Here is a 10,941-nt window from a genome sequence, read left to right as displayed (position 1 = left end):
GGCCTAGCCATTATTGTAACACGAGTAATCCACCCCAGAGACTCAGTGGAGGTTGCACAGCTCAATATGAGATGGTTTTGCACTGGGGAATCATATAGATGATGGGAAAACATCCAAACCTCGCCTGCAAACTTAAGGGACATCTTCACAGTCATATTCCTTCTAGCCAATAGGATTTATATTTTTGCATTCATAATTAGACACTTCACCATTGCCAGAGTGGGTCAGGAATGAGTATTTCAACTTACCTTACAACAGAACTAGAACTTAAATATACATGTCTAAGTATGATCCAGACTGGTAATATGAGAAACTATGGCTGCAGGCAGGAGAATGAAAAACGCTCAAATCATCAACTCAGAACAACAACCACAGAATGCAAGAACAGCCTTTAAACAAGAAGGGTGATGCCGTATTTTGTTTTAAATTTGCTGAAAACATGGGGCCACAGCTAGAAAACTCAGACAGATGGATTTTCTTCTCTGACAAACCAAACTAGCCTACAGATCAATAATACAAAAGATAATTTTTCCAGCACCCTAAGCCATTATTTTTTTTCATTAACCTCACCCTTATATCTGCAATTGTTGCACCAATGGTAGTTCTTACTAGTTTGATCCTGTAGTATAGATTGTCAGCAGAGATTTTTACCAGATTATTTCTTCCTTGCCTTTGGTAACAGAATGTATTTCATCTTGTGCTTACATACAGAAAACATCCAAAAATTCTGATGGTTGCCTACAAAAAGTGATGGTTCTTCCTCTAGTGTCAATGTAACCCATATTCTTTCCAATTCCTTTCACTAAATTGCATGAATAAGGGGAGATTAAGACCTACTACTTTGACCTGGCAATAAGTGTAAGTTTTGCATTTAAGCCCTGTGCTGAATCAAAGTTTACAAATGTAGTTCTCCATCTATGGACAAGCAGACCTAAAGAAAGGAAAAGAAAGCAGGAAGGAAGAAGGCAAAGAGAAAGAAGAGGAAATATGAATAAGGACAAGGAAGGAAATAGAAAAAAACCAAGTAGCAATGAGAAAAGAAAAACAACTGTTTGGTTAATAATTTTGTTCTATTTGGTATGTATTCCAATCCATGCATTCTGCAACATGTACTCCATTTGTTTGATTGCTCACCTCTGTTAAAGGTGATGTTTCATTTCCATGACTAGTCTAACCCAATATTTATAAGAAGCATGAATAATCCATCACTGGGAAATCAAAGCTCTCTGGAAGAGAAGGATAATTCTTTAGAAAGGAAATCACAGTAGAGAAAAGTCATTCCAGATTCAGATCAATAAACACTTTAGATATCACTATTACAATACCCTGTATTGTTTATAGCTTTTATATGAGAACTGAAAAGTAGGGAGAAAATAATCTTTATAAATTCCTTTTAAAAAAAAAGTCAATTTAAACAATTCTGTGGCATGCATACTGTATGATGCCTATAAATATGGTGAAAATGTTTAAATAATACTTGTGACCACAGGTACACATTAGTAATAAATAAATAAACACAAAATGTGACATATCTGACCTTCCAGCATTAGCTTTTTTTAAAAAAATTAAGCATCCAAAATGCAAGTAAGAAAATGAAAGTTACTTAACCTATTGCTCTTAAGTAGGACATGCAGATGCTTTCACAAATGCCATGAGGCACCTCTATGCATCCTTAGGGGTCTAAGTGTGTTTAAAAACATGACAGACTTCACTTAAAAGAGGAGGTTCTGTAATTAGGTTGCTGGGAATATGAAGTTGCAAATGTATCAGTTTCTTTGTTCCTTTTTTATTTTGACACAGGCTTGTGATGTCTTGCTCTCAATAAATCACTTTTTTTTTAAAACAGGCTCTCCCTGTAATGTATCAAAGTGTCAGTGGCTGACTGCTAGGTGAAGATTAACTGTTGAGCTCATCTAGATTGTTACAATAAACTAGATAGAAACCTTGCGGCCCATCTGTAAGAGCTCATCAAAACAAAATTGCACAAGCACATTCTTTTTGGACAGCCTTTCTCTGGTAAACTTTTTGTCCTGGTTTCAGCTTGGATAGAGTTAATTTTCTTCTTAGTAGGTGGTGCAGTGCTGTGTTTTGGATTCAGTTTGAGAATAATGTTGACAACACACTGATGTTTTTAGTCGTTGCTAAGTAATGTTTATACTGAGTCAAGGACTTTTTGGTTTCTCAGGCCCTGCAGCAAAACGGCTGGAGAGGCACAAGAAATTGGGAGGGGACACAGCCAGGACAGCTGACCCAAACTAGCCAAATGGATATTCCATAGCATAGAACGTCATGCTCGGTATATAAACTGAGGGGAGCTGTCCAGGGCCTGCTGATCGCTGCTCGGGGAACAGCTGGGCACCGCTCAGCAGGTGGTGAGTAACTGTATTGTGTATCATTGGGGGTTTTTTTCCTTCCCTTTGGATTTTATTCCTCTCCCCTTCCCTCTCTTTTTTGTTATTATTATTATAATCATTAAAATTTTATTTTCTATCAATTATTAAATTGTTCTTATCTCAACCCTCGAGTTCTATGTTTTTTTCCCTGAATCTCCTCTCCATCCCACTGGGCAGGGATGTGGGGCATGAGTGAAAGCTGTGTGGTACTTAGTTGCCAGCTGGTGTTAAACCACGACACCTTTGTCCTCCATCTTTCAAATTTATCCTCCCATTACCTTCTCCCTTTGACCCAGATGATACCCTCTCTTCTTGCTTCACAAAAAGCTTGTTTTCTTAGCCTCTACCCAATTCTGTCACATTGTCATTTATCATGTTCAGCTGGCCCAAGCAGACTCTTTGGGTGTGACTGGGTTTCAATTTTTTTGACTTACTGAAATGCAGAATGCCATTCCAAAATCTAGACTCCACGGAATTACTCCATGGGTTCTATCTGGATCTGGGTGGGCTCTCAGCATCAGCAACCACTTCACTGAAGGAGCAAGGATTTTACATGCCACAAAGTGCTCAGACTGCAATCAGGAAGAAGTCTGCAGTGTCCTGCTGGTCCTCTGCTGTGTTGGACACATTCCCAGCCAGCCAGCCTGACCCCATAGGGTGATAATCTAATTCCCCTCACTCCCCATTTCCTTGCACTTCTCTCATTATCACAAATCCTGTCACTGCTTTGAAAAACACAGCACCTTGAGAAGAGCAGTTTTCCATGTGACTAACCCCCCAAAGCAACTTTTGAAGGAAGCCATCTAGATTGCTCAGAAGCCTGCATCTCTCCACAAGGACAGGAGCCCTGAAAAACTAAGTGTCATTCAAATCACTGAGAAAAAACTTTGGCACCTCTGGTATAGCAACAGCTGCAAGTTCCAAAACACAGAAAAAGATATGTTTAGATAGGTGTATTGCCCTTATGCGAGAAGGCATTAAACTGTCCTTCCTCTGAGGGCCCTGGCTGCCAAGCTGACTGAACACGTTCAGAAAACAGACTGAAACTGTGTCTTTCTCATTCTGTGTAATAGTCTTACCTATCATGCTGCAAATAGAATAAAGCGATATAACCACAGAGATGGCAAAGACCATTATTTCATTACTTTGGGTCGATCAGAAGGGAGTATTTGCTTGCACAGCCATGTCGGTACCAGACAAACACACAAGACAGTTTCCCACTCATTAGCCCTTACATCTCTATCCCTTTTCAGCCTCACAGACTCCCAGTTTCTACACTGGATGATCTTCAAGATGCTAACAGCTGGTTTAAGGTGGAAAATTGAGCCCCAGACACAGCCCAGCAGCAGTCTACACATTTAGATCGTAACATTTCCTCTCAAAACGCAACCTCTTAGGACCATGGAGAAGGCCTTCCCAATGGAACCCGCGGGGTGCAGTGCTGAGGGCTGCAGACCGCTGGGGTACCTCCTCCCGTCCTCCTGCCCTCACCTCAGGGCTCGCACGGCTGTTTCTCACACTTTTTCCCCTCACTCCTCACTGCAGAGCAGCATTTTGCCCTTGCTTGCACAGACTTTCCCTGAGGCGCCTCGCCGCACCCTGTGGCAGGGCGGCTGCATCCGGCTGGAACCGGCTGTGTCCAGTGCCTCACAGGGGCCACCCTGTGCTCCCGCTGCCAAACACTGGCACTGGCACCAAATCCAGAGGGCAACATATTTTTCCATTTTCTCAGTCCATGACTGAGAGCTAAAAAAAAAATATGAGTTGGGGTACTGGAAAGAAAGCAACCAGCTTCCACAACAAACAGTTACAAGGGATGTGACAGAAGGCATGTGCACACTAATAAGGAAAACATATAAACGACCTTTATTAACAACATTTACTATTTACTTACATGGCTGCGTTTCTGCTGGCCTCCAGCACCGCCAAAGAGGTGTATCTGCTCAGCCTTCTCGGGGACAAGGCGAGGGGATTATCCTGTGTGTCAGTGAAGCCAGAGATGGTTTGAGCCTGGTCTTACAGGACGTTCAGTGCAAAAATCACTGCACTTTTGGTTGCCATCATATTCCCCAGGTGTTGAGGTCCATCTTCAACCTGAGGTATTTGTTCAGAAATCATCACCAAGACGTTCAAGTCTGAAAAAAACCCCAACAATCTACCATTAGCAAATGAGAAATTTTTGAATTTTCACCCTGTACCTACAACACAGGTGGACAACCGTAGAGCTGTGCTGCTACAGTAACACTGCTAAGGAGTTTAGATTTCTTTGAACAGAGAAATGTTGTGTGTTTTACTACTAGCCCTAGGAAATTAAACTGCTTTACAAACAAAAAATAGCATGGAGCAAATAGAAGACATCAAATATATACTTAATTGAGTATTTTACATTAGAAACTAAAGAACTTCTGACAAAGCCATCATCTACTGCTAACTGGTGTGTCTCCACAAAGGTCAACACACTGAGTAAATTTATAACCACTCTGGTGCGTACATGTGTTTCTACTGCTAACACATCATCCCATACAGTTCTCCCTGCAGTTGTACTGAATGTCCAGAATGCAGTATGTCTCATTCTGATATGTCTCTGTATTTCCGTGTCAGTCATTTAAACAAAGTGTCCTCTTTTAAGAAGAGCAGCAGTGTCACGGAGATGGCAGCCCTCTCTTTTTCCACACGTCAGATATGTTTCCATCACACCACAGTGCACTTTTAGCCTAGCCCTGCACTCAGGGAACAGCTTCGCCTCCCCACTGCCCGGATACTTGCCTTGTTATGACAATGAAAAAAACCCCACTGGGCATCAGCTATGCTAATACAGAAACTCTTCACCAGGAATGTAATTGAAGCCATCTTAATGCCCAGCACAGAGGGCATCAGGAAGCTGTAGGAAGTAGGAGCTTTGAGGACAAAATGGATAAAATTCATCGGGCAACAGCTAAGAAGTGTCCTCCATTACGTGTCCCGGAGGGAGCCTTCCCCCAGCCACCTCTACTCTCTGCAGGTAAACAGCAGAACAGTGTTCTGGAACCACTCTAATCTACTGCAACTTGTACCAGCATTTGCTGTAAACAGGAGCTGAAATTTCAAACTAGAAATGGTTATTAAAGCCTCTTACTAATGTAAATCATATGCAAAATAACCAGAACAATTTCAGCAGGGTGTTTATGTGCATTTCAACAGCTGTTCTAAAGTAACAGCTCTCTCATCCACACAGTTATTTCTTGTGTCTTGAAGTGAGGAAGATTTGGGAACAAAATATTCTTGCACAGAGGAACACTGCTACTTGGTAATTAAGTACGTTGCAATTCATGGCACCAGAGGAATGTCAGCAAGGCAGGACTGTCCTCTGATTTGGACAACAAAAAAAGTATTCAGAAAACAAACCAGGTTTTCCCAGGTTTTCCTTGTTCATCTCTTCAAGGTGCTGTTCTCTGTCTATAAAGCAGGAGGAACAATGCTCCCCTGTGAAACAGAGAAACTGATCTCATTGGTAGTGTCCAGACCCTGCTGTGTATGTTATTAAACTTTATTACGTACTATGGATAAAGCTGAGTTTATTGCAGTGACAGGTGTAATCAATGAACTGCATCATGCCATTTCCAGAATGCTGTGAAAAAGATAAGCAAAAGCAAAACCTTTAAAAGACTGGAGTTCTGTGCTGCTTTTCACTGGGATGGAGTTAATTTACCTCACAGCAGCTAGTATGGGGCTGTGTCCTGGATTTGTGCTGAAAACAGGATCGATAACACAGGGATGTCTTAGTCATTGCTGAGCCGTGCTTACCCAGAGCCAAGGCCTTTTCTGCTTCCCATCCCACCCCAGCAGCGAGCAGGTTGGGGAAGCACAAGAAGCTGGGAGAGGACACGGCTGGAACAGCTGACCCCAGCTGCCCAAAGGGATATCCCAAACCATATGCCATCATGCTCAGCATAAAAAGCTGGGGGAAGAAAAAGGATCCGGGAGACATTTGGAGTATTTTGGCATTTGTCTTCCCAAGTGACTGCTATGTGTGATGGAGCCCTGCTTTCCTGGAGATGGCTGAACATCTGTCTGCTGATGGGAAGCAATGAATGAATTCCTTCTGGTTTACTCTGCTTGCACGCACAGCTTTTGTTTTACTTATTAAACTGTCTTTATCTCAACCCACAAGTTTTCTCGCTTTTACTTTTCCAGTTCTCTCCTCCATCCCACCAGGAGGGAGTGAGCAAGTGGCTGCGTGGTGCTTAGTTTCCAGCTGGGGTTAAACCACAACAAGAACGCTAAGGAAAACATGCTTTGCACAAACAGTTGAATACTCCTGGACAATTTGTAATAAATGGGCTGTGGATTCTGCAAAAAGCAGTTGGATAAATGTGACTGGCCAGACACGGGAAGGAACATCCTCTCAAACAGCAGAATATAAAGTGCCACAATGAACATTCTGGTGACCCATAGAACGAGCCCTTCTCTCCTACATTAAGTCCAGAGCCCAAAATAAAAAATGGATATAAAAATTGATCATCTGCTACTCAGCTTTACAAAGATCGAAGTAGAAAACTCATGGAAATGATTCTGAAGAGCAGTATTTGAAATACATCAGCAAAAAAAGCTACAAAAAGTGCCTGTAGCCAGAGCTACAGCCAGTGCTGAAAACTTTAAAGGATCACTTCACTGAGCTAGAAAAGCAAGCAAAACGCAGCCAAAAGGCTTAATAACTGAAGTACCTTGAACAATTTTGGGGATTAGGCACTGGTTTATATTTTCTCTGGAGTTCACAACCTTGCCTGCAGTAAGGAACAATTGAAAAGTTATTCCAGTGGTTATGAGCTGGTGAGGTGTGAAATGCACCACATGCAGGTGCCTACTCAGCTCTAGTTTTCAGTGACGCACAATACCACCTAGGTAGCCACTGCCTTCAGTTGTGCTCCTAGCATGCTATACAACCCTTTTTTCTAAAGGAACTAAAATGCCATTGACATAATACTGTAGCTGGAAAAGTCCTGAGTTATCTTGTTGGATTATGTTTCTCTTTGAATACATGAATGTGTAGACGTGGCACCTTGGGTCTTTTCCAACATAAATTATTCTATGATCCTATGAAATGATACAAATACTTCTGCAAAATAATGTAGCAAAATCTTCAGTTAAGAACAACTAAGCCACTTTAAAATGAGACCCCAACTTGTTAAATAATGGAAATCTTGGAAAAGATAGCTTAACATACAGCTTTGCTTCTCTGAGTAGACCACACCGCTCTCTCCTGACTGGATCCGAAGCAGTTAAAACTGCACCATCAACAGAATTTGCAGCCCAGTGTGTAGAGTTCATGGAAATTGGAAATATGGCTGGTATTTGAATAACACTAGGGAACAGCAAAGTCATCTTATATCTGTTACAAATTCACGTGGCCAGATGCCAAATACATGGCGGTCCTGGAGAGGGGTAGGATGTGGACTCTTTCACCACTCAAATTGTAGTAAATTGCCATTTACTTAACTTAGCACTGTGCCCCATGGCTTAAGATCTTTATTTATTGCTCTGATTTCCCCTAAAAATAACCCTGCCTGACCTCTTCAAAGGCTAGATTGACTAGAGGAACTGCACAGCAGGACCATGTATTGTTAAGGCAGCCACTCTGGACAACTGGTAACCAACACTTTATTAAAGCACTGGGATAAGTTTCCTTTCCTTGTTTGGGATTTGGTCCTCAGGAAAGAGCAGTCCCAGACTGCTCATGCACTGTCTGTGTTTACAAAAAACAGAGGGGAAGTTGACCTTGCCTGCAGAGAGGACCAAAGGGCAAACTCCTGAAGTCCCCTGGCATACTTACAATCAGCATGCCTGTTGTTTACAGCTTTCTTTTCAAATTTAGAAACAGAGTCTTTTTCTCATCCACTTGTTCCTGGCTGCAGAAAGGTCTCCAGCTATTTATGTATGTTGCAGAGGTGCCAAAAGACACAAACATGGCTGGCAGCTTCCAGGGGGCTTGGCTCCACGAACACAGCAACTATCCAGAGTTTTTTGGAAGCTACTTTCTCTCAGCAAATCTTTTTTTTTCTGGGGACACTTTGATCTGAAAACTTCTATGTATATACACTTCCTAGCCTGATACTGTTTTTTTAGACTTCATAATTAGACAAAGGGTGCAGAGTGGCTTCACATCCTTGATAGCCTGTTAGCAGCTCATTTATTTATTATCCATGCATGAGCTGGCTCAGATGAAATACAAGCTTTTTAACCTATCACACAAAATGTGAAGTGCACTGTAGTTTGGTAAATGGTGTAGTTATGTCTTCTTTATGTATACTGCATCTTTTAAAATCTGCTGAAGCAAAGGCATGTGAAGAGAACAGGAGCCATTTGTTCGTTCTGTCAAGCACAGAGTGGTTTAAACTTCCAATTCATAGGGGCTTGGTTTGCTTCTCCAACAAACCAAATCTTCGGCTTTCTTAAAAAATTAAAATTACAGAGAAAATTTGTAGTGAGATTAAAAATTTAGCTTGTGTTTCAATTAAGAGCCCCAAACTGAATTATTTTTCACTTTTCTCTCCTTTCTCTCTTTTTTCTTCTCAATTTGGAAAAACGAAAGCAATCAGAGAAAAAAATGACTGAACTAAACTATAACTCACCTGCATCACTTCCTTCTATGTTTTTTGTTTAAAAAGTCTACAAATAGAGAAGGAACCGAAAAGACTGAGAAAAACCTGATTTGGCTTTCCATTCTTATCCATGATACTTTTGGTTTTCCTATGAACTCCCCCATGGTTAGAACTCAGTCATGGTGAATCACTTTTGCCCCTTACTTTTTCTAGGTAATGCCAATTAAAAGCCATGCAGAATGACAACAAAACATTGCCAACACATCAGTCACACAGTGGACAAAACAAATAAGTTCTTTTTTTGTGTGTGTTTGTGTTTTGGTGCTTTTGAAGGTCAGAATTCCTCAGTTCAAAGGAGCTGGGAAGGGTTATTTCAACTACTTTTTTGCTACCCTCCAATGCTGTCCTCTTTTCCAGTTGCCCCAGTATACTGCACCTCTCATTTGCCCTTCTCACTTAGATACCCTTCCAATATCACCACATGGCTTACAGAATCCTTCCTGCAACTTCTCACCAACCATCTCAAGATTGTCTCCCATCATCTCCTTTTGGACCAGACCCTGCCTCAGGCATGGACAACTTCCTAGCTGCCATTGCTCCCTGAGATCCCACATGTGCTGCTGCTTGATACTGTAGTCTGATGTGAAGGTGAACCTCAAAAGAAGAGATGCTTGGGCCTAGCAGCTGCTTCAGCCTGTCACCATGGATGATATGTAAACCTCAACTAGGGACTGGATGGGTATTTTAAGAACCACAGATGCACAGCTGGAAAGGAGCCCATTTAACCCATGGCAATACCAGCTGCAAGGGATGGCATACAGTAACACGTGCATTTTAGCAACAGAACACTAAAAAGAACGTGGTCTTTCTTAGCACAACCAAACGCACACTGACACAAGCTGTTCAAGTCACAGTAGAGCAGCAATCTCATATAGACGGTAAATACCAGCAGGCTTTCTCCAACAGCAGAAGAATACAGGATATTAGAGGAAAATGTTAGCATATATGGAAAACAGGCAGATTCAGTCAGGAACCAAAAAGCACAGAGGTGGATTGTAGGGGAGGTAAAAGCTACCAGGAAGGTAGGAAACAATAAAATAGAGAAAAGACAACTAGGGGCTAGAAATCAGAGTGAGGAAAACCCATGTGCATACCCCTGATGGAGAGAGTCCCCTCCCTCTGCTGAGCTTTCAGGCAGGAAAGCTTGGGCAGAGCCTCAAGAAACCCTCAGCATGCTGACGGCTCTAACTGAAAATATGAGTCATCAGCCCCCAGGATGACTCACGGCCTCACTCCTCCACCCTGAGCGGCAAACGAAAATATAGATGAAGAGGAAGGTCGGGCTGAGGACAGTACTATAAGCCAGGGAATTTCTCAGCCTCTCACTATGTCAACACTCATGTCATGATTCTTTTCACATTCAGCAGTTGGTAGCTGAGAAGACAGCAATGACCATCTGGGGAAGGAGAGAGGGGTGCCATCCTCCCTCATGTTGCCTGCCAGGGAGGGAGACGGTTTGGCAGCAGAATTAAGTACCTGAGAGACAGAAAAAGGGCAACTGGTACTCAGTAGCTAGTTAGCAGGTGAATTAGGAACATGAGAGGGAAAAAGAATCACAAAGAGTTTTGCATCCCTTGGCTACCTGGGCTATGGCTGTGAGGATGGCACTACTAAATACCTTGCCAGGCTGCAGTTCTGGCCTTTTTAGAGTCACTGTGAATTTGGCAAAAGAGCTGGTTTTCACCACCACTTTAGTGTCACGTGATACAGAGAAACAGCAAAAGCTTGAGGCCTAGGTGGGTGCAGCCTAGCCAGATCTCCCTGAGCACCTCTGCTCTGTGCCACAGGGAGCTCCCAGCTGGCCCTGGGCAGGTGGCACCCTGTAGCTGAGGCATGGCAATGTGCTGACAGGGCTATACAGGCTCTGCGAGCTGAGCTTTTAGACATCACTTTGGCAGTTGCCACCCAGC

This window comes from Falco biarmicus, chromosome 5, assembly GCF_023638135.1.
Source record: "Falco biarmicus isolate bFalBia1 chromosome 5, bFalBia1.pri, whole genome shotgun sequence".
Taxonomy (NCBI): Eukaryota; Metazoa; Chordata; class Aves; order Falconiformes; family Falconidae; genus Falco; species Falco biarmicus.
This window is presented reverse-complemented; position numbering follows the sequence as displayed.